This window comes from Poecile atricapillus, chromosome 3 (genome assembly GCF_030490865.1).
Source record: "Poecile atricapillus isolate bPoeAtr1 chromosome 3, bPoeAtr1.hap1, whole genome shotgun sequence".
In the NCBI taxonomy this organism is placed as follows: domain Eukaryota; kingdom Metazoa; phylum Chordata; class Aves; order Passeriformes; family Paridae; genus Poecile; species Poecile atricapillus.
The window spans coordinates 45,474,900-45,494,380 of NC_081251.1; the positions used below are offsets into that span (position 1 = coordinate 45,474,900).

Consider the following 19,481-nt stretch of genomic DNA (forward strand, 5'->3'; position numbering starts at 1 on the left):
GAGAAGCAGCCTATAGACAAAACTCGTTTACTTCTCCCTTTTGTGGCATTAAGCTGTTACTGAGCGGATTTCAGAGGCGCAGATGGGTTAGGCACCTGATTTCTGCTGATTTGAGTAGAAATCAAGGCCTGTGCTACTGCCTCTGATGACTGAAAATCTCCCCACAGGTTTTGGTTCGCTGAAAGCGTCTTCATTTTGTTTAGAAAAGGATGAAGAAGTCTTAAAATAAGGAGTGTGCTTTTTGGGGGTGAAGGCCTTGTCTTGTTAAAGCTCTTAGGAGTGTACCTATTTTTTATTTTTTTCTTATTTCTTTTAATAGTTGCTTGTTTTCTGAGGTGCAGCTTCAGCTTTCCCAGTGTTGATGGAGAGATTAATGGTCAGGATCCCAGTCAGTGCTGGGTTCTGCACTCACTGCCTGGGGTGCTGGGCTGGGAACAGTAGCTGCTGCCTGCTTTTCTCCTGCACAACACCTTCAAAGTTAATCTGCTTTCAGGCTTGTTTGCACTCCCTTCTTGAACAATGTGTTCTGTGTGTGCATTGTTTGCTTTTCAGGCTTTTAGTCAAGCAGAAAGGCAACTTTTGCACTTACTTTGTGCCAAAAGCGATGGAAGTATTTTCCCCATGTTCATATTTGGACTTAGTAATGAGCTTAACCGTTTAGTAACTGCTGTAAAATAAGCTCAGGGAAAGAGTTTAAAAATTGCTGTAGTTTAGGCATGCACTGAAATGTACTTCTGCCTTACTGGGAGGTGGACAGGTATTCTGTAAGAAAGGGCAGCATGAAGACTCTCCCACTGGGATTGCTAATGACAGGGCACAATAGCCTCACTGCTGCCTTATTAGCTGAGTACTATAAACATGCTTCACGGAGTCTCCATCAATAGCATTGCCAGCTTTCAATATTCAGCAGGAGAATCAAGGTCACCATTAAGGCCTTGACTCATGGAGTTGTGGGGCAAAGCTCACACCTCTTGCCAGCTGTTCCGGGCTGTGCTGTGCCAGTGGAGCAGGCTCGCCCTGGAGCGAAGGCAGGCAGCGTTGGTCCCATAGCCCTGAGGGCTGTGTCGGGGATAGACAGCTTTGTCTTGTGGATAAGGCAGGAGACACAGCCTGATCCTGTGAGCGAGGATTAGAGCCAGAGGCTGACAAAGGAGTATATTGAATGAGTTTGTGTCTTGGCCATGCACCTTGCTGAATGGTGGTTCCCTTTTGGGAAGTGCTGGTGAATCTCCCATGCTGACAGTCCTGGGCTACACATGTGGAGTGCTGTCTGTCCCTTCCAGACTGGCTTTTCATGCCCTCTGCACACAGGTGATGCTGCTGGACCAGGATCTTCCCTCAGCCTGTCCTCTTTTAGAAGCACTGGCAGAGCCTTTCCCTTCCATCCTGCTAGATGGACAAGTTCCAGCATCAGCCTGGGGAGTGAGCCCTTTGGGGCGCTGGGGTACCATCGGGTGGTGGGTGCACAGCCTGAGCCCTGGCCCCTTGGGCAGCCCCCTGACATGGTGTGAGCACACTCAGGCGGCTCTGTTGTGGCTTGGACGCTTGCTCACATCCCCTTGGGTCTGGGCTCTAATCCTGGCTTGAAATTTTATATTGGCAGAGTTAATTCCTGACTGCTTCAGACTGCAGAAACTGGTCTCTGATAAGGCTGTGTTTAATAAGGATATTCGTGGTAAAGAGCTTTGTTGGCTAGACAGAGCTTTACCTTGCTGAGCTCTGCTCTGTCAGACGAGAAAGAGAAGGTCCCCTCCCAGTGCACTCCCTTCTTGCAGCCTGGCAGTGTGGTGGGCTAGGAGACACAGTGGGGGTGGGGGGTGATACCTCTTTCTTCAGGGCAAAAAAATAGCCACTAAATATCTTTACACAGTTGGCTGGAACCAGCACATGGAGCCAGAGTAAATGTACTCCTGCAGTAAGCCTGAACTCTTAAGTAAATGCCAAAAATAAAGCCGCCTGCCTTACTTTTTCCACCTTACATAGCAGTTTCCAACCACATCAAGTGAAAAGTCTAGGTGGGTGTATAGTGTTTATCATCACTGAGTAATACACATTGCATTAGCTGGGATGTTTGTTTTGTACCTGACTACTGGCTTAAAAATAGTTTCAGTAAGGGCAGGAAAGATTATTTAAGTTTATATTGCCACCTAAGAGATAGGAGTATGTTCCTGATTTGGGGAGGAAAGCTGATAATGTAAGGAACACTTTTTTAAAAAAATTATTTTTTTCCTTCCTCCTTCCACTACAACTGTAAGTGGGTTGAAAGTCAGACTGTGGAAGTGCAGTATCCAGCAGTGCAGTCTCACTTTCTGTAAGATTGCGTTAGAGTGGTTTCTGTGCCTGCATTCATCTGCAGCAACTGCATTCTCCAGTATTTGAAAACAGTTTACATAGGTGGTAGCAAAATCGGTGGAGCAACAAAAAATTTTAAACAGTTTCACATCCAAAACTATATTGTCACTGGTTCGTGGCCAGAGATAGATTGAAGAGGTCCATGAAATTAGGGTGAGAGGCAAAGTTCAAGTATACCCTTTCTTTACAGTCTCTGAAAGTCAGAAATATACCAATAACAGACCCAGAGGATATGTGAGAGTTAGCATAAGGGGAATGCTGGTGCATCTGGAAGTGCTGGACAAAGAAAACCTTGTTACCTTGCGGTGCCTTAGCCTTTGATGTATTCATTTCAGTCACAAGATGTTCAAGTTTAGCCAGGAGTTGGCAGCCAGATGGACCGCGAGGCACTTCACAGAGTGACTCAGTCTAGGCGAGTGTGAAGAGTCATTCACATAAAGGTAACCTATTACAGTATTTTCATAGAATTTTCTTTTCCTGGGTTTTCATGTTTTTGTAGTAGTGCTTGGGTTTTTGTTCATGGTAGTTTTCCAGTTGATCACTGCTTTCTGCCTTCTCTTCTACCTGGTCTTGTCTCCACCTCAGTGGAATGGAGATTGAGGGCTTTTATTGGCCTGGTCCAACACCTGGCTGTTGGTGGTGGCCAGGCGGCCTTGCCTTTTCCAGGACCTTTCAGGCAAAAGTATGGTCAACGTAAAAGCTGTGACACCATCCCTGTATTTCCTCCCCCCTCCTTTGCTGTCCATGTTAACATCATGGATACTGTAGAACCACCTGAGATGTGTGATTAAAGCATTCATCCTGCTGCTCATTATCCTGTTTCTGCAGTCAGGCAAGCTCTTTAGGAAGAACTGTTTCACTTGACCTTTCTTTCTAGAAAGCTGTGGTCTTGAGGCTGTATCACATGGTGGTGATGGTGTTTTTATTCCTAAATGAGGAAGGTAGGAAAAGCACTGTATTTATTTATGCTGGCTTTTCTCAAGAGGGAGCTGAACAGGAAAGTTTCTCCTCTGAGTCAGGGTAGACAGATTTCTCCTTTGGACTGAGATTTATCAGTTTCATATCTTGTCGTTTGATGCCTGCTAAATTGCCATGGAAGCACCAGAGTGAGGAGCTAGTGATCTTTTTTAGAAGTTAAAGAAATTTTAAAAATGAAGGATTAACTAGTTTATTCTCCGAGGCTGAAATTACGGATATTAAGTGCTTTGTCTGTTTTATTGTTAGACAAACCTTTATTGTTTGTTACAAGTCATTTATTTGAGAAGGGCAGGAAGAAAGTCTGTAGACAACTCTGCAACTCTTGTTGGTAGAGATGAATTATCATGTTGTTTCTACTACTAATTCCTTTTCCCATACCTTTCTGCCTGCCTGCCTTGCCCATCATTTGGGGCATAAGTGTTTGCCTCCAGACACCTTAATAGAAACACCATGGTCTTGAGATAAATTTCTGCTTTTTCATATGCTATTATTATGATCTGGTTTATTTCTCTGAGTATCCAAAGATAAGAACAACTTGCACAGAGCTTGTAATCCCAGCAAGGAAAAGAGAGAAACTCAAAAAATATCTTCAGGAAGAGAGAAGAAGAGAAAATCATTATGGTCTAGCTTCAGATATCTCTGTGCCCCACATGAGCAGCAGGGAAGTTCTGATCTTGGGGCCTCTGAAAGAAGCCTCAAGTGTCAGGATGCTTCACTAGCCTCAGTTCCCAGGTTGGACATCCAGAATGCCTAAAAGTGCACAGTGGAACTTGTCCCTCTCTTCCTTGCCCTCTATCGCCAGCATGGCACGCTTCTCCAGCTGAGGATGGAGAAGGGTGTATGCCCCAGTACTGGGATGGTCGCTTCAGGGATGTGTGTATTGTTGGTTTGGTATCAAAGTAGTTTTAAAAACAACCAGGCAGGCAAGACAGCGACTGCTGGTAAAATAACTTTGGGAAGGTGCCTCAGGAGGGATTAAGGTACAATGCTGAAGCTATTAACTGGGAAGATGCTACCTCCTCAGCTTCAGGTTTTTTTGCCAGCATTAAGGAGGAACAGATCAAAGGAAATGCCAAGAGTTAAAAAAACTCTTCAGGCAGAAAGTAGGCAGTTGTTTGAGAGCCACTCACCGGGATCAGACTGTCTTTAAGTTTGCAGGAATCTCAGCTTCTCAGCAGCTCCTGGAATATGTATTGGCATGGGACCAACCTAGGAGAGACAAATACCCTCTTTAGAGTCAGTTTTAGAAAACATTATGCTGCCTACCTCTGTTACTAATAAATCATATTTTGATTTGAGAAAGCTTTTTCATGGGGGCACTCCATGTGGCCAACAGGACTTGAGGCCCCTGGGTGCTTCTCATCAGAGCTATGGTCAGTGAGCCTCAGTGGGAATTTTTGGGCAGGGAGAAGGGATGCGTCCACACTGGGGAGCATGTCTGTTGCAGCTTGATGCTCTGTTGTACACTGACCCTTTTTGTTCACTGAAAAGTTGGTCAGGCTGCCCAAGAAAGTGGTGGAATCACCACCCCTGGAAGAGTTAAAAAAAATGTATGGATGTGGTACTTGGGGACGTGGTTTAGTGCTGAACGTGCTGGGTTTAGGTTAGTGGACTTGATGATCTTAAGTATTTTCCAGCCCTGAGGATTCTGTGATTCTATGACCCCTGCATAGCCCAGGGGAAGTAGTAAATCCTTGCTGGCCCTTGAGAAGGAGGGTGCAGTGAGACTTGGGCAGGTAAGGTCAGGCACCTCCCACCCCTCCAGCAGCAGTGCTGCATCTTTTGTTCAAGGCAGTTATGGCCACAGGTGCCTGCACAGCCTTCAGCTTAAGGCATGTAGTTCCAGGAAGCCTGAGCTTTTGCAGTCTACTTTGAAGTCTCTCCTGCCTTCTCTGAGGGTTTTTAAAAATCTACTTCTCCAGTGAACAAGAGTCTCAGTCTTTGCCTTTGTGCTTCCTCTCCTATCCCACTCCAGGAAAAAAAAGAGTTGCTTGGCCTTGCTGGCAGACAGTCTGTCATCAATCTCTGTGGGCCAGATGGTTCATAATTTATTGCCCACTTTACCCCGCCAAACATTTTCACATTACTCCTGTTGCTTGCTGGTCTGATTTTGCTATCCATTTTCCCATTCTTATCCAAATATTTATCCAAGACCTTTCACACATATAAAAATCCTTAATTTAGATGCATCAGTTTTGAAGAAGTCTATATCCTCTGCTTTGGGTATGGTTTGTCCTTCTTGACTTTGACATCTCTCTAACAGAAATTGGTGTTGCAGAGGAATCTGTGGCCATTGGGTTGCCCCTTGTCTCTGCTCTCTTATTTGAAGCAAACAGCCTCTGAATTTAGGAGGCTTAAACCATGTCCTTTCCTGGATCTCTTCTGCCACATGTCATTTCTTGTATGTGAAGTTGTTTATTTAGCTAAATTATGTCAGTCTCTGGCTTTTGCTATCTCTGCAGACACATATGGTCCTGCTGATAGAGTCATGTGTGTCTGCCTCAGATTTGTGGGCGACAGTGGCATGTGCAGAAAGAAATGGGTGGGGTTGGCCGCACTGTACGGCGTGCAAGGTTCTGCGAAATCCCTATCTGTGGGAATTGCTAGTCAGCTCTTATCAGTCACGTCCCGATGCAGTGAGTTGTAGAAATCAAATTAGCAGACAAGTCAATTGCTTACGTCAGTCAGAAGTTTTGCAGTGAGGATGATGTGATAGCCCAGGGCCTCTCACTGGGTAGCTTTCCTAGGTTTGATCACAAGGGCTCTAACGGAATGAAAACCTGACAGTGCAGTTTCACTTCTGTTCTGCTTTTTGGTTTTCCTTCTTTCTTGCTCAAAAGACTTTTTCTCACTGTCATTTGGGGCAAGCAGAGCAGAGACTCTGTCCTTGCTATAAAAGTAGAGAAAGCCCTGCACTGTTATTTTATAAAACAAATGGTTGTGGCATACTACATGGTATGTAGTACCTCACATCATTCAGTAGTTTATTAGTCTGTCACTGTACAAGCATACTAAATGACAAGCTAAAAAACAGAAGACAATACAACAGTCCATTAAAATTCGTATAGAATATCAAATATTCAAAGTAAGGGATGTAAAAAGAAGCCACTTGCTGTAAATACTAATACCTGTAGTTACATAAACATAATGAAGAAGTGCTGTGCACCACCAAGCAGTGGACTGCTGCTGACAATTCCACAACTGCCTGGGAATCCTGTAGTTATTTATTTCCAGAGAGCTGCTACCACTTCAGGGAAAGGTCTCCTTCAGAAGCTCCAGCCTGTCATGTGAGCCTCTTCTAAACAAATACGGTGACTAACTTGAAACTGGAGGCAAGAGCAATTACTTTCAAGCTCTCAGTGTCATGGAGTAACGAGACGTGATGTTATTCATTTCTTGTGTCCAGAGCAAAAGCAACGGATCTCAAGCTTAACATTTTGGAGAGGTTTTGGGTTTTTTTTTTTCCCCCCTGTACTACTTTCTCTGGAGAGTTAACATCATATGTCATGATATCCTCTAGTAATTCATAACTTTCTTTGAAACTGAAAATGCCTCTATCAGCAAACTGAGACTTAACTTCCCAAGCACAGGCAACAGGCAAGCTTATAGGTTTTAACGGCAGGACTTCTGACTCAAAGTATCAGAGCTCCCATCAGATCTTTCAGTACCAATTCCCAAATTCAGTTTCAGCTTCATTATGCCTTTTGGAAGAATATCCAGCCTTAAATGCAAAAACTTAAGGCAATGGAGAATCTACCCCGCCTTCAAGTGTGTTTTCCAGAAGGTTAATTACCTTTGCTTTTAATATGTACACGTTATTCCTGCTATGGTTTTGGGTTCCAAATACTTGGGCCTTGTTAAGGCTTTGTCTGCTATTAATATAGTCCCCAGCCTCCTCTACCCAAATCTGTAATAAATTAGTTTTCAAGGCTTTTGTCTGTAGCGATTCTAAAAATAATTTCTTATTGGAATCCAATTGAATCCAAGGGAAGCGAGGTGATAATCAAATGATGTCACCCTCACGTCTTGCACTGCATCTCGCTGCCTGCCAAAACTAGCAACTGTTGCTATGTACCCAGGGGAAGGTGATACTCCCAGCCTTTTCTTGGTGCTGGAAAGCTCTCCTTTCCAGTGCTTGTGAGGCCTCTGGGAGCTGCTGACGTCTGTTCCAGGCTTTTCATTTTACCCTTATGTGTTGGGATAGTCATGGAGAAACATGGATCGTGCCCTGTAGGATGCTTGGAATTTTTCCTGTTCCTGAAGGAGACCATTTCTATCAACCACTGCAAGTCTGGAGGACTGATGTGATTTTGCCTATTAAGTGCCTGTTATTGCAGTGCTTGGCCTGTGGGGTGAAAACCTTGCTGCAGCAAAAAATCCATCTAACAGGACTGTGGCACAACACCATGACATTTCCCTGGCAGTTTTTTTTCTTTTTCTCAGTACCTCCCTTAAAAACTTGGCTCACGGGATTCATCCCCCAGCTTTTCCCTAGATACTCATTGAAGTTGAAAATACCTCACCAGAAGAGTGGAGCTCATTGTCCTTTGACACGTGGGGGTCCAGGAGTTCTTTGATAACAAACCAAATTGTGCCCCCAGATGACTTCCATGCACCTGGGACTCAGGGTGGAAACCTGGGAGTAAAATAAGTCAAATGTTCATAAGGCTTCATCTGGTTAGTGCCAGTGTATCTTGGCAGTCACTCCCTGCCCTGTCTGCATTTAAAAGGGATTGATTACAGCTTTACTCTTCATTTTGCTACAGTTGTTATCTAAACATGCAAACAGTGTCTTTGTGGTTTTGGGCAGCAGAAGGGGGCTAAATCTCAGGCAGCCTGAGATACATTCCTGGACTTAATTTTTTATTTCAAACATGCATGGCTGCAAATAGCATAGTGCTGAGTTCCAGCAATGTCCTAATTCCGTGGGGAGAGTGGGGGACGGAGAGGAGCACAGCAGAAGAAAGCACTCTGTGTTCACTGGCTGGTGCACCAGAATGATGGGTTAGGGTTGAAGCACTGAGGCATTTTATGGTGTAACAATTCCCAGGAACGCTTTCCCAAGCATGTACACTGTCCCAGTATATAGCAGCAATCCAAAGCTAATTGACATGTAAGTGCCACAGGGGAGTAAAGTTATTTGAAGTTATTATTTTGTCTTTCACCAAGTGAAAAAAAACCAAAGTTATCTAGGTGGAAAAAAAGAGAGGAAGAAAAACCAGCAGACTACCAAACTGTGACTCGTTCAGACTAGCTTGTGAAAGTATCTTGAGGTCATCTATCCTTAAAGCCTTTGAAATTTGAAGACTTTGGACTCTTGTCTCTTGGCACTCTGCCGATTCCTTCTCCTCCTCCTAGCAGATTCTGCCTAACAGTTGCCCTTTTTTTCCACTTTTAAATACCCTGAACCACAGAGCTTGCTCATTTTCTTCATTCAGGTCTAAGGCCTTAAGGACTGTGTTGGAGTAATGAAGAGGACAGCATGTACTGGATGTTGGAGCCAAGGGAGGGGGGTGTGGGCAGAGGGAAGGGATGACCCTGCTTCCAGGCTTTGGTCCTAATCCTGCAAATTTTTTCTCATGTGAAGAGTCCTACAGAGGTCAGCCAGACGTTTTGCACGAACAGCGACTTATTTGCTATTTGGCATCATGCTCAAATTATGCCTAAAGTAGTCATAAAAACATGGTCAGAGTTTGTGATAAGGCGTGGATCGGGTGCTTTAAGCCAACTCAGCAGGGAGTCTGCTGAAGACATGCATGGGATTAATTAAATGGAAATTTTGTGTGTTTGGCAAGCGTGGTGGGTTTGGCTAAACTCTACGGCTCAGAGAAAGTGCCTCCCTAAAAAGAATATGTAAATGCAGTGCCACCAGTGTCCAGTGTGCACTCCCTGGCATTGCCCTCAAGGAGGAAGATTAGTCCAAGCACGTATGATCTTGCCAAAAATTATCTGCCCAGGTGGCCCAGTTCCCTGCGTGCCGGTGCCGTGTGCACTCCCCTGTTTGGCTATAAGATAAGGAGGCGGTGTTCCGAACCACCCCTTGATCATGTTGCATTTGTGATTACATTGTTGGCTCTTGCAGTGGGAACCTTTTATTGAGGCCTGAAGGTGCAAAAGCAGCTCCCCTGGTGCAGCCCTGAGCCAGGGCTATTGCTTACAAACATGACCTTGGGTAAACAAGCAAAAATTTAATGCTGTTGTGCTCTAATAGCTTATGACTATATATAGGGTCTCCTAATACAGAAGGCCTTGTCAGGTAACTGCAGTTGATTTCCTGGAGAATCTGCTTCAGTCCTTACTTTTCTGCTGAACAGATATTTTCTAGAGTATGTGTATATTCCTTAGATAATTCACTAAAATGTGACTTACTAAAATGCAACTTGCAACATGGAGTCCAAAGTGTCCAGAGCTTCTGCAGTGATGGAAAAAAGATGCTCCTCTGTACACAGAGCTTTAAGATTTCCTGCCATCCTGACTTTAATTGCTTTTGACACACTCATTTAAGGGCAGTGGGGCGGGGAGGGGACACAACTCTTCAGTGTAAGTTAAACAAGAGGAACCCAAGTGCTCCAGCTCGTGCAGGCAGAGTGCCACGGGGGCAGCAGCTGACGGAGATGGCAGCTGCTGCAGATGCAGGAAAAGACAAGTACCCAGCTGCTCCCTCCTGCCGCCTTCCCCGTGTTGACAGCAGAGCTGTTTGTCCTGCCGAATCCTTGTGTGGCTATCACAACCTGTCTCCTTGAAGACCAGAGTATGGTGAAAGGCCTGGCTGCTCCCAGTCTCTTCCTCCTTATTTATGTGTCACAGGAGGAAAAAACCTAGATGGAGAGAGGCTATTCAGGGTCATCCTGTTGTAGTTACGATGATGGCAACAATTCACAGCTGAAGCATTTGATTTGTTAACCTTATAAAAAGATGCCATTAAATACTGTATTTAGCTCCTCAGGGGAAGTAGCCTAGTTTCTTTATCATTTTCCTTTTCTCATCCCTGTTTTAGCATTAGTGACTCAGCTGTCGCTCTCCTGGAGAAGGGCTGCTGGTGTCATAGCTGTGATTGGATGGCGCCAAAAACCCATTTCTGCTGAAAATAATTAATATGGTGCATTTTCACCTCAAAAAGAGCCTGTTACAAAACTACTATAAGGTTTTCATTAACTTTTGGAAGCTTTGAGACTTGCCTGTGAACAAAATGGGAAATTTCTGTATATCTCATGTGTATCCTTGTCAACAAGGCAGAGTCTGGCTAAGAGTGGTGCACATCTACCCTAGACATTGAGGGCATTCCTGTTCAAGCACACAGAGTAGCTCACATGCATTTAGACATGCAAAGAAATCCTTTGCAGGTAAGAGTCTCACTTTGCAACAGGCACCTGAGCAAATCCTAGTAAACCGAATTAGTTTTCACTAGCTCTGAAAAAAATCAAGCTGGAGATGAGTGTGGACTCTTCCATCTCATTATTTTTTCATTCCCCTTTTTCTAACATTAACCAGAAAGTAGCTTGGTTCATTTATTTTTTTTTCTAGATATCCCATCATCTCTGAACTTCAATCATGGAGGGGAGGAGGAGGGGGGTGCAGAGGGGGTGAAGAAGAAGGAAATAAAAAGCAGAAAGCTAATAAGCCCATTTTATATTTTTGCATATTGTCTTATATTGCAAAAGTATTAGCAGACCTTTCATAATGTATGTATATCTCAGGGTTCCTGGTGTAATGGGTTCTTTCCCTTTCTGAAAGAGGAAAAATATCCCCATAAGTATTTGCCACTCCTCACTCGTTTTGCCCTCATCTCTTCAACTGCAACTTGAAGGTGCTTGTTTCTTGTGTACTTTGGTTATAAAAATGATACCTGGCATACTTAGGAGGCCTTGGATTCTTGAGCTATGAATGCTGTGAACAGTGTCCTAAGAAAAGGTTGGTGTACAAAGACATCATCATTCTTGGCATTGTCCTCTGAAATTTGTCCTGTGTCTTGAATATGTAGGTGTTGAAAAAGAGCTTACATCAAGCATTGTAGTTCTACTAAAAAAACTCAACAGTTTTCCCCTAAAAACCAAATGTGGCCTGTCTCCACCCAACCCATGTGGGATCTGGGATAGTTTCTCTAAGAAGCAGAAAGTTATCTGAGAGAGAATGTATCTGGAGGAATTGTAGGGCCATCTCCGACTCCATGTGGCTACTGCAACCCCAAAACACATAGATTTTGATTCAGCAAGTCAAAACTTAGAATTTTCCAGCACATAGGATGGTGTCTGTGAAGTTGCCTCAAGGCCTGTCCTGAAGGGCAGGGAAGGCAAGGCTGGTTTGTGCTAGCAAATGAAAGCGAAGCAAGTCTCTTGATTTTCTTTTCTGTAGCATCGTTATTGAGCTAGTGCTTCTTTGTCTGACTCTTGAGGCTGTAAACTTTCAGATGCAAGTGTCTTCCACAGGTGCAGTCCTTCCCACAGCTGGGGCTCAACCAGCTTGCACTCTACAGGCTAAATAATTTTTGTCATAGTACCTGGTGGCAGCTCTTGCTGTTGACAAAGTCAAGGTCCTAAAACCCATTGCCCTGTGGCTCCACAGCTGCCGCTGAAAAAGGCATTTATGGAGCAATACAAGAACCCCATCGTGGCCTGAGCATTGGCCTCAGGAGGGATTACTCACGTGTACACGTTCAAATCCAGAACATGAAAAGGCTCCTCCACTCATCATTCTGCTATTCAGGCTCTGGTGTTGGGGTGGGGCATTAACAAAGCATCAAGTGCTGAAGCATTTTGACAGTCTAGCTTTAGGCTCAACATTCAGCACTTGGGACTATGACTGTATTGATGACAGTGGTCTTATTTTTTCAAATTAGGTAAACAGCTAAAAAAAAAAAATTACTTTCATACTTGTGCATTTACCTGGATTGTGAGGTTTCTGGGATGGTGCTGCTGCCAGTTACGTGTGAAACAGGAATGTCCTGCTTGCTTTAGCAAAGGGCTGATTCATTGGCATTTTAATAGGTGTCATATTCCCTTTTGTCAGCTCCTCAGGTATATTTTGCCCCTGCAGTAAACAGAAAATAAATTTTAAAAATCCAGTAGAACCAGTAACATGCAAGTCGTCTGAGTGAGGTGAGGTTCAATGAAAACTAAAACAATTCATAAGTGGGGTTAGGTGAGGCTGAGATGAATGTGGAGACGCAGAGTTTGGTTTGGGTGCGGAGGAACTGTCTGAAGCTGCCATGTCCTGGAAGGCACTGGGTGTCACCATCCCAAAACCCCCCTGCCAGAGGATGAGATCTACCCCCACCAGCAGAGAGGGTCAGGCACTCCCAGGCAAGAACAGGAAGACAGGCTGGTGGGCCTGCTTGGTGGAGGTGCCCATTTCTCCCCAGGACTCCTGAGGGTGGCTGGTGTCACTAGCTTCAGGTCTCACCTGGAGCTGCCCAGATTTTAAGTCTGCAGAAAATGTTTTTCCATAGGGAGGGAAGAAAGAATCAAATGCTCTCAACTTGGAGATTCCATCCAGAGCATCACAGCATGGAAACTAAAGCCACATGCCTTGGTGGTGAGTTTCTGGGCAGACCTGGTTTTGGGACTGGGTGCCCTGATGTAATGTATCAGTGGAAGTCAGATCAAGGAATGGGCTAGGAAAAGACTTCTGGAGTAAACCTTCCTTGCTACTATTCTTGTAAAAATGGTGTGGAAATGGATATTTTTGTCCACCTATGTCATCTGGTGCAGCACGAGCTGTGTTTGTGTATATAGAAAGCAATTCTGTATGATTTTTCAATATAAGTTCAGTGTTTAAAATATGTTCCCCAGTACAGAGGGAAAGCACAGGAATCTGTGTAACCAAGAGGCTAGGGAGTACCCATGTGTTATTCTCAGGACGAAAGCAGAATGCACATCAGAATAGATCAAAAGGAAAACCGATCACCTTCTCCTTTCGAAAGGCATTAATATTTTACAGCTGCCATTACATTTTGAAGAGTGCTCAGGTATTTATTGGTAACTATCCAGTCCAGAGTCGTGAAGGAGGAGATACCTGTTTTTCAAGTTGTTCTGTTCACTTATCCCTCAGCTCCTAATTCACACCCTGTCCATGCCAATGCTGCAGTAACTCAGTGGATATCTGGAGTCACAGTTGCGTGTTCCCACACCGACTGCCCTTTGTGAAGCTCCCAAGGGCTTTTTGCCTGTAAAAGTCAGTGTGTCAGACCCACTGAGAGGCACGCTTAGGTGCATCCCCAGCTTCCCCCAGAGCTCAGGTCTGTGGAGCAGGACTATTCCCTTTGCCACCTCAGCTGCCAACTGAAGCACGTCGTATTTTAAAATGTTGTTGTTTTTTAAAAAAATCAGATAGTATCTTCTGGTTCAATAATAAAGTAATTATGTGCTTAAAATAGCACAGGAGAGGGGTCCTGTTTCAGATTAGTTGACAGAGCAGAAATGCTGGGGGCTGGTTTGGAGGTTGCTTGTGGGCTTTCTCGCGAGAAGGTCTCAGGTGCCTGTGCTGACTTTTGAAGGGCTTGCTCAGGCCTGATCAAACTCAGCCAGGCGACAGTGTATCAGATCTATTCCTCTCATCAGTCACATGTTTCCTGTAACTGTCACCAGATTCACAATTTAGTGTGTGCAGCTCAACACTTCCAGTTAATCCAGGCCGGGTGTTTTACAGTTTATCATTTCAGAGCTAGCACTTCACAGAGCCACATGCAGGGCAGCCTTGAGCTTGGGTTCCAGGAGCCCTGGGATGCTGTCTCCACGCACATAGGTTTTACTCTTCCCCACCACTGTGTGGTGGGAGCTGTTGCTGGTTTAATTGCATTTCATAGGCTTAGAAAGCGTTAAAAAAAAATTAAGCCATGACCGCAAAAGATTTCAAAAAATAAAGATTTATAATAGGTGATTCAGCAGTGAGAGGCTTTTGTGATCTTCCATGGGAAGCTACTATTTTTAGTGAATTATTATAAGCAGTAGCATCACTCACATTTATTTATAAAGGCATGAAAGAACGCCCATACGTGTTTCTAAATAGTCAATGTATAGTAACAGCCATATGCTGAGAATGAGTAAAAATAGAATTGAGCACTCTGGCTTCCACAATGCTGCGTGAGAGTTGTGCTGGAATCTTTGCATCTAAGAAATGAAAAACAGAGGCTTTTTTTTTTTTTTTCCTCTAGATCTTCTTTCTAGCAATACAAACCCAAAGCTTTCATGGTGAAAATCTGCCTTGAAGTAAAATTGCATTGTTTTCATTGAGGTATAACTGGGTGACCACTGAGGTTTAGGAGGACTCTTCCTGTAGTTTCAGCAGCTGGTGGATTGGGGCTGTGCTGAGTGTTCAGGTTGATTAGTTGTGTGTGCCTGTACTTCTCTGGGGGCTCTGTAGCATGGAGGAGAAATGCAGTGATGCTTTGCTGAAGGAGCTCCACAAATAAAGCATGGTTTTATTTCCAAAGTTCCTACAGTGGAAACACTTGAAATGCTGGGGCTTGCCATTGAGAAACAATAGGAGAAAAGAAAGATGTTATCTGCTGCTGATACCACTCCTGAACAGAAATTACAACTGTTTTGCTCTAGCTCTGCAAAGACCCAGCCCTGTGTGTCCATTGTAGCCTTTTTGTATGCAGTTCCTTGGGTTTAAGTTCAATAAGGGGCAACATCTCCCATTTTCTTGCTGACTCTGTTCGTGTCCCAGTCAAGCCTGTGTTGAGTTGCCTTGGGATTTCACCTTACAAGAGCAATGCCTCGCAGTAAATTCTTGCTCTTAATTAAGTCAAATCCTTTTACCTAAATCACCTGTGGTTAGGGGTATTGGGCAGCCACAATATGAAGCGGGTGGAAGGGACTGGAAAAGGTGCCGCTTGACAAAGGTGCCCTAGCAACCTCTCAGTGGCAGTGCCTGCCTCCTGATTCCCAAATCCTATTATAATGTGTAAAAGCATTGCCATAGCATGCAGAGGATAACACTTTATTTTTTAGGGGACTTCCTATAGCCAAGGGTGCTGAGGTACCTGAGGCTCCTGACACTGGGAGGGGTTGCTGGAGAGCCTGACCTTCCTTGTTCCATAGCTGCATTAAAGTATCATCATTTTCCTTGCACTCTGCTTCTTGTCTCCCAACACCCAGTGTAAATGACAACCAGCATGCTGTACTCACAGCAAAACAAATGTTATTTATTAGAGTCCTCATGTGGTCAGAGCATATCTGACTGTAAAATAACTGGAGATCTTTCTGCTAACTGGAAGCGTGGTGCTCTGAGGCAATTTCCAGGCAGTGTGTATTTTCAGCTAAGTTTTATTTACGTCAGCATAGCAATTTGCAGTATCACTGTTTGCAAAGAGCGAGGCAGTGGTTGTTTTAACTAGAATGAATTTTTTTTAGCTTTTCTTACTAATTTTTTTTTTTTTAGAAAAAACTTTCAAGTCATGACTCAATTCCCATAGGTCCATGCTTTGAGTTGCTTTCCTTTTTAAAGAGGAGGGAATAAACCCCCTTTAGCGAGGTCGCTCGCTGCCTGCCCTCATGGCCAGCACAGCTGGGGAAGTGTGGCGTGCGTGTCGGGGAGGATTTGTTTTCCCTGCGCTAATCACTTTCTCCTGTTGTAATTTGGCACGGCACAGTGCCCTGTGTGCGGGACGGAGGCAGATCCGTGTACTGCTCTCCCATCCGAGCCAGCACATTTCAGGGGATAAACCTTTTCTGGGCTTACTGTTCTCCCAAGGAGCTTAAATCCTCAAGGCTCTACTCTTCTGGGGTGGGGGACAATGGGCAGAGGTGCAGGCAGAGCTAATCACAGTGGAGGCTTCTTCTGGTGTTCTTCCCCTACCACCAAGGTTGGAAAACTCCTTTGAAGAGAGGATGAGAAGGGGAAAAAAACCACAGAGCCACCTTTCAGATGCTGAGCTGACTTTCTTAAATCTGTGGATTTTTTTTTTTTCCCCTTTTCCTGAAGGAGGGCTGAGCCTTTGTCATCCCACATATTCAGGAGTGTGAGGATAGTGCCTTTGCCGTCTGGGTATGAAGGGGTGTACCCTGCATGGCTCTCATGTGCTCTGGCTGCCTGCTTCTGCTGAACAGCTGGTGGGATATTTGGGAGCGGCCTTGGGCAGATGATACCAAACATCAGGCATCAAAACTACACTGGGTGTCAGAAAAGATTTCTTTTTCTGTGTGTAATTTTCTTAATGCTTTCTTTGTCCCTGCAGCTTCCATAATTTAGGGAAAATGTAACAATCTGGAAGACATAATATTTGGTTTGATATGGAAAACGAGGTATATCAGGACAACATGGCTGGATAGATATTGTGGGAGAACTCTTATGTTTTAGTTCTTGCTTTTTCTGTATCTGCAGAGCAGACTTACTACTTTATTAAATTATATACATTTTTCTGGTTTGCAAAAACTCATGGGAAAGAGGAAGAAATTTTGAGACCTCTTTGAGATTTCAAAGTTCTTTGAGAAGAGTAGTACAGCAGTCTTATGGAGCTAGGCAAGAAGGGACTGTATGGAACCAGTAGATGGGTACTTCCCAAAGATCAACTTCCCTAGGCTTGCAAATCCCTTTCACCAGGGATTCCTAGGTACATGCACACAACTGGCAGCTTTAGCCACTGCATCTGTTGTTTAGTTGCAACTGAATCTCCTTGGGGACTTTAAAACAAACAAAACATAAGACCTGCGAAATGTAAAATATGATTGTCCCACTCTGCTCTGCACTGATACAGCATCCCCTGTAGTCCTGTGTGCGGTTTTGGGCACCACAGTATAAAAAAGACATTGAGTTATTAGAGAGTGTCCGAAGAAGGGCCACAAGGATGGGGAAGGGCCTTAAGGAAAAGCCATATGAGGAGTGCTGAGGTCACTTGGTCAGTTTAACCTGGAATAAAAAGAGAATGAGGGAAGACCTCATTGCAGTCTGCAACTTCCTCATGCGAGGAGGAGAGGATACTGATCTCTTCTTTGTGTTGACCAGTGACAGGACCCAAGAGAAGGGCAGGAAGCTGTGCCAGGGGAGGGATAGGCTGACTATCAGGAAAAGGTTTTTCACCCAGAGGGTGGTTGGGCTCTCCAGGTAAGTGGTCACAGCCTCACTTGTCTGAGTTCAAGTATGGACAATACTCTCAGGCACATGGTGTGACTCTTGGGATATCCTGTGCTGGGAATTGGACTTGATGATTCTGATGTGTCCCTTCCAATTCAACATATTCTGTGATTCTGTGATTCTTTGATTCTATGAAAACTGGTAGTTGAAGCAAGTTTTGAGTTACTTAATGAGAAGTCATGGACGCTGGTGTGGACAGGTGGGCAAAATGTGTTGAATTGTTAACAGACTCCGGTTTCATCAACCATTGAATGCAAAAAAGTACAGTTTTCTTAAAGAAAATAATCTTTTGGTGGAAGCTGTCTCTAGGAGTGTTCATACCAAATGAGATTTGTATGACAACATTTTGAGCAAGATGATGTAAGTTGAAAATTAAAATTCAAGTGAGCAAGCAGAGCCATGGAAAAGCTGGACTCCCTCTCTTCAGCTGGAGACTGATAAGCTGGAGTTATTTTCATGGCTTCTTTTCAGTGGGATTAGATCTGATGCCTTTCTCTACTGTGTGGCCACCAGACAACTTCATATGGTGAAGTAAAAACATTATATATGTTCATACAGGATAAAATAAAGTGTAATTCTCCCAAGTGAGCATTAGCAGCATTTATGGGTCTGCAGATAGTGTTTGTTTTTCTCCCACCATGTCTTAATATCCCACTTGTTAAACTGCTGCTTTTGGTTTTTAGCCCTAACTTTTAGGAGCCCATATCTGAAATAGCAAATTTGCTACTCAGTACAAAACACTGAAAGAAAAACAGACCAGTGTGTAACTTGGACTTGTCAGCCACCAGCTGCACCTCATCTTGTAATCTTTAGGCCTTTTATTTTTTTAAAAAGAAAAAAAAAGCAAAAAAAAAAAAATCAGGGACTTTTAAGAGTTAAGTTACACAACTCTCATTTTATTTTTAAAGCGAGTGGATTCCTTGTTGCGTTGTCGAGGATGATAAATTGATACCACATGTTGCTTCCAGACAAAAAAGACTCTGTGCTGCAGTGGAAGCACTTGCAGCTGGTGTCTGAGTTAGTGGACAGGCTCCACAAGGTAAACATGGCTTGGGAAGAAGCTGAAATGGGCACAGGGAGGGAGAATTTTCTCCATTTTAAAAGCTCAAGCATTTGCTGCTGTTGTCTGACTGGGTCTGAGTGTTGAAATAACACATCCCAGCCTCCTTGGGAGACTCATTCAGTTGTTTGTATCAAATTAGGGATACGGCGCTTTGGAAATGTTTGAGTGTCCTCTCTGTCAGCTTGCCTGTTTGCAGTCTTATCAAAATATTGAGAGAGACTCGTGTAATTAGGACACGGTAGCTGATCTCGGGGGATTTTCTTGCAAGGAAAATGTAGCTGGAGGAGTATTAACCAAATAAAACACAGTGCAGTGGATCAACATTTATCATTGAGAGCATGTCCCTGAGTTTGGGAAAGTGGTATAAGCCCTGGTGTTGCTGCCCTGGCTGTTCTGGGCACCCAGCTCACCCCTTCTGCTGGTGCCATCAGCCTAAGCCAAGGGAGGATAGCAGCACTGCATGCCCATGGCACTGCTCACACCAGTTCTGGCTGGTCTCGTGTGTTCCTCTGCCCTCAGTCTTCCTTGTCTCCAGGGACCGTCCCTCTCCTTGCAGGACCATTTTCAAAGGGGACTTCAACCCGGCTGGTCTGGCCTCAGGGCAGTACGTGATGCTCTAGATGTTATCTGCAGGAATATCAGTCTTCTGGCTTTCAGTAGAGCCACAATATTCTTCGAGTCCAGTATAAAGGACACTAATGAAGGGAGGAGCTCATCATATTTCTTTTTTGCTCTGCTCGAGTACAGTCCATATGTTGTACCCATCGGTGGTATCTGAGCTGTCTGCAGCCTGGCCAGCATCTATCCCATCTACATATGGTCTCCACGACAGATGATGGAAGTTCCTTTATGGGTCTTTTAAAGTTTCTCATTGCATTTTGGCATGGAAAAATGTTTGAAGTTTCCATCATCATGGCCTAATTCATCTCCCACATAAGTCAAATTCCCATTAATTTCATCAGCAGTGGGTTCAAATTATAAACTGTATTTTTTTTGCTTCCCCACCTCCTTTGTG

At 44.2% G+C, this 19,481-nt stretch overlaps 1 protein-coding gene and 1 long non-coding RNA gene across 4 annotated transcripts in view; one reads left to right on the plus strand and one right to left on the minus strand.

Moving 5' to 3' along the window:
- Window positions 1–4,918, minus strand: part of LOC131576921 (uncharacterized) — a 51,755-nt gene extending 46,837 nt beyond the window's left edge. Inside the window, exons 1-2 of the long non-coding RNA XR_009277113.1 lie at window positions 4,802–4,918; window positions 4,461–4,539 (exon numbers count right to left, since the gene is read on the minus strand). This is a non-coding gene — a long non-coding RNA (uncharacterized LOC131576921). The remainder of the gene's footprint in view (window positions 1–4,460; window positions 4,540–4,801) is intronic.
- FOXO3 (forkhead box O3) overlaps window positions 1–19,481 on the plus strand; it is an 88,256-nt gene that overhangs the window by 48,772 nt on the left and 20,003 nt on the right. The gene's annotated exons all lie outside the window — the stretch shown is intronic.